This window comes from Lipotes vexillifer, unplaced genomic scaffold, assembly GCF_000442215.2.
Source record: "Lipotes vexillifer unplaced genomic scaffold, Lipotes_vexillifer_v1.1 scaffold1114, whole genome shotgun sequence".
NCBI classification, from domain to species: domain Eukaryota; kingdom Metazoa; phylum Chordata; class Mammalia; order Artiodactyla; family Lipotidae; genus Lipotes; species Lipotes vexillifer.
The window spans coordinates 1,508,769-1,513,531 of NW_006779031.1; the positions used below are offsets into that span (position 1 = coordinate 1,508,769).

Here is a 4,763-nt window from a genome sequence, read left to right on the forward strand (position 1 = left end):
GCTAAAGACAGTGTCCCCCTAAAATACATATGTTGAAATAAACACCATCCAATGTGATGGTGTTTGGAAGTACAGCCTTTAGAAGGTGATTAAGTCATGAAGGTGGAGCACTCATAAACGGGATTAGTGCCCTTATAAAGGGCTGAAGAGACCAGAGTTCTCCCCTTCCACCATGTGAGGACACATGGAGATAATGGCCTTCTATGAACCAAGAAGTGAGTGCTCACCAGACACTGATCTATCAGTGCCTTAATCTTGGACTTCCCACACTCTATAACTGTGAGAAATAACTGTTTGTTGTTAAGCCACCCAGTCTAAGGTATTTTTGTTATAACAGACCTAATGGACTTAGACAAGCTCCTCAATCATCTTCATAGAAAGATTTCCTCATGAATGTGGATTTTTTAAAATTTATTTATTTGGCTGCATCTGGTCTTGGTTGTGGCATGCAGGATCTTTTTCATTGTGGCATGCAGGATCTAGTTCCCTGACCAGGGATTGAACCCGGGCCTCCTGCATTGGGAGTGCAGAGTCCCAACCACTGGACCACCAGGGAGTTCCTTGAATGTAGATTTTGATGCTTACCTTTTCCTCTTTATTTATTTATTTATTTTTAAATAAATTTATTTATTTATCTTTGGCTGCATTGGGTCTTCGTTGCTGTGCTTGGGCTTTCTCTAGTTGCAGCGAGTGGGAGCTACTCTTCGTTGCGGTGCATGGGCGTCTCATTGCGGTGGCTTCTCTTGTTGCGGAGCATGGCCTCTAGGCATGTGGGCTTTTTTTTTTTTTTTTTTTTTTTTTTTTTGCGGTACGCGGGCCTCTCACTGCTGTGGCCTCTCCCGTTGCGGAGCACAGGCTCCGGACGCGCAGGCTCCGGACGGGCCATGGCTCACGGGCCCAGCCGCTCCACGGCATGTGGGATCTTCCCGGCCCAGGGATCGAACTCGTGTCCCCTGCACTGGAAGGCGGATTCTTAACCACTGTACCACCAGGGAAGCCCTGCCTTTTTATCTTTAGACACAACCTTTCCCATCCTTAATACAGAGGAAGACCAAGAACCAAATTTATGTTACCTTTGGCTTGGACAGAAGCACATTCCCAATGCTTCTCAGTAAGGTTTGCGAGCGTATCAGATCATATATGCTGCATATATGCTGTATACTCTTATAACCACTAGAAAAACTAAAAATAATTCACAAATCATGCAGACATCTGTGCTTTAGGTCACAATGCCATCTTTACTGGTACCCCTCTTCAGCCTTGTATCTGTGCTGTCACACTACGTGCTATCCAGGAAAGAATGCACTGCTACTATTTGTCCAACTGTTGACTATATAAATCCATCCAGAAATCATTGCTTTTTAGAGAAGCAAGACAGCTTTATAGTATAACAAGAGATCACAATGCTTACTTTAAAGATGAGGATCTTCACTGAAACCAAGAAAGAACTGACTTGCCATCACAATCAGCACAGAACCATGCAAAGAATATGAAATGGAGAATTAGACAGCTTTGTGACCTGCGACTAGATATTTATGATCGTCTGTTCTAGTAGCAATAATAACAGCTAAGCCGTCTTGATCACTTATGGGCCAGACATTGTGCTAAAAGACCTTAATATGTAGTAACTCATTTAATCCTCACAGTAAGTCTATGATGCAGGCCTTTTGCTTCAACTGTTCCCCGCTTTAGATATGGGGACACTGAAGCTTTGAACGTTTAGGTGATCTGCCCCAGATCATGTAGCTAGTGAATAATAGAGCCATGTTTAAAACCCTGGAAGTCTGATTCTCTGTCTGAACTCTTACCACTGTGTTACGAAATGAAATGGAGATGCTAATACTTGTCTGGTAGGATTACATTAAACCAGATAATGCTATGAGATAGCAATTAGCACAGGTATATGTACTTCAGTACTCAGTTGGTAAATGGTGGTATATTTTGCCAGTCACATAGCTGCCATTAGATTAATTAGGGCCCCTTAATCCAGTGTTCGTTCCATCTGTATCCTGAACTGACTTCACTCCAAACCACCAGTTCATCAAATAATAATAGGTAATGGGCTTCCCTGGTGGCGCAGTGGTTGGGAGTCCGCCTGCCGATGCAGGGGACACGGGTTCGTGCCCCGGTCCAGGAAGATCCCACATGCCGCGGAGCGGCTAGGCCCGTGAGCCATGGCCGCTGAGGCTGCGCGTCCGGAGCCTGTGCTCCGCAACGGGAGAGGCCACAACGGTGAGAGGCCCGCATACCACAAAAAAAAAGAAATAATAATAATAATAGGTAATATTTATTGAGTCCTTACAACGTGCCAGGCACTATTTGAAGTGCATTGCATGTAGTGACTTAATTAATGTTCATTATCATCCCTCTAAGGAAGGTACTGGCATTACCCCTATTTTACAAAGAAAGAAATGGAGGCTGAGAGAGGTTAAGTTCCCCAAGTCCTCTGGCTAGTGAGCGAGGATTTGGAACCCAAGCAGTCTCACTCCAGAACCTGTTCTCTTAAATGCCGTGCTATAGGCTGCAGCTGTGTCATAATTAACTCAGTTACCAGTGTTTTTCACTCAATTCCATAATCATATGCTAGAGCCCTGGACCAGTTTTCTCTTTCAAATCCAGTGACTGACCAGTGTGTATTGATTTCAATACTCTTTTGATAGAGCGGGTAGAATAGGTGACTTTTAGAAATAATATCAGGCAAAAGACTTTGTTGACAATACAAGATCTGATTTCTGCTCAGGAACATTTTAACATAATAATTTCAAGATGTAAATGAGTGATTTTTTTCCCAATGCAGACAGTACAAGTAAAACAGAAATTATGTTTCTCAGCAGTATCTGAATTAAATATATCCATTATATGAATACTTAAATGATGTTTTAAAATGCAAATAGAAATGTGATCATTTAAGCTATTGTTTCATTAAAACTAATCTTGGAATTAATGATGTTTTATATTGTCATACCAACTGCACTAGGGGTAAAATAAAGGAAATTCAAAACGGCAGAATCGATATATATATATATATGTATAGCTGATTCACTTTGTTATACAGCAGAAACTAACACACCATTGTAAAGCAATTATACTCCAATAAAGATGTTAAAAAAAAGAAAAGGCAGAATCGTATATGAATGGTAAAATATCAGTGTATCTCAAAGTATTTGGGGGAAATAGGAAATGTAATTGAGATTCTAGAATGTTGAATATATGAAGGTCAAACTGAACCACCCAAATCTCACTATACTTACGTGAGAAGGTTGGGACCAAATGTAGAGAGCTACTCAGATGAAGGTGGAAAAGATGAAGAGAAATTTAGAAACTTGATACATGTATGTCATTCTGTAATATTCCATCACAACCATACAAGAGAGCTGATAGAGACCAAATTTATTTATATTTTTATAGATTTTTAAAAAATATTTATCTATCTATTTATTTATTTATTTTGGCTGCACTGGGTCTTAGTTGCGGCATGCAGGATCTTTGCTGTGGCATGTGGGACCTTTAGTTCTGGCATGCGGATTTCTTAGTTGCAGCATGTGAACTCTTAGTTGCGGCGTGTGGGATCTAGTTCCCCGACCAGGGATTGAACCCGGGCCCCTTGCATTGGGAACGCGGAGTCTTACCCACTGGACCACCAGGGAAGTCCTGAGACCAAATTTAATGTATAAAAGCATTATTTATTTTTCATGATGTTAGCTATACATGCTCATGTATAAAAATGAAGAAAAGCACATAAGCAAATAAATGAAAAAGTTTAAAACACTCATAATCCTATCATCCAGAGGAAGTTGTCATGTAAATCTTTGTTTACCTATTGCAGCTCATTATTATGCACTATGTATAAGATAGTTTTAAACAACATTTTACTGCATATATTATTTTTAAACTTTTAAAAAACATAAGATACTTAAAACACATTTGATAAATAATAATCTACAATGTCTTTTTTAGTGATTGAATAGCATTCCTTTATTTGAAAGACCCATATATGATTTACCCAGAACTCTATTATTGGCATTTATCTAGTTTGAGGTTCATATCTACTAAAAACAATAACTACAAGGAAGAGGACTTCCCTGGTGGCACAGTGGTTAAGAATCTGCCTGCCAATGCAGGGGACACGGGTTCAAGCCCTGGTCCAGGAAAATCCCACATGTCACAGAGCAACTAAGCCTGTGCGCCACAACTACTGAGCCTGCGCCCTAGAGCCTGCGAGCCACAACTACTGAGCCCGTGTGCCACAACTACTGAAGCCCAAGCACCTAGAGCCCATGCTTCCAACAAGATAAGCCACCACAAGGAGAAGCCCGCACACCACAACAAAGAGTAGTCCCCGCTCACCGCAATTAGAGAAAACCCGCGTGCAGCAACAAAGACCCAATGCAGCCAAAAATAATTAATTAATTTAAAAAAGTACTACAGGGAAGATTTATTTTCGGGATACAGATCTTGTATGTATTTTGGTGGCATTGTAAGAGGTAATGAAATGCTTCTTTTAAAATTTCAATTCCAACTGTTCATTGTAAACATATAGAAATAGATTTTTGTAAATGGACCCTATATCTTATGACTTTGATAAATTCACTTATTAGCTCTAGAAGCTTTGTAGTAGATTGTTTGAAATTTTTTACAGATTCAATCATGTCTTCTATGAATGAAGATTTATTTCTTCCTTTCAAATCTCTTTTGATTTGAGAGTAAATATCCTCTTATTTCTACTATATTTGTAGCTAGGACCTCCAGTACAATGTTGAATA

General features: G+C 40.0%; 1 non-coding gene across 1 annotated transcript; it reads right to left on the reverse strand.

Annotated features, from left to right (window-relative positions):
• Nucleotides 1-483: 483 nt before the first annotated feature.
• Nucleotides 484-556, reverse strand: TRNAG-CCC (transfer RNA glycine (anticodon CCC)). The gene has a single exon. It is a non-coding gene; the product is annotated as a tRNA-Gly (tRNA).
• Between the last annotated feature and the right edge of the window lie 4,207 nt (nucleotides 557-4,763).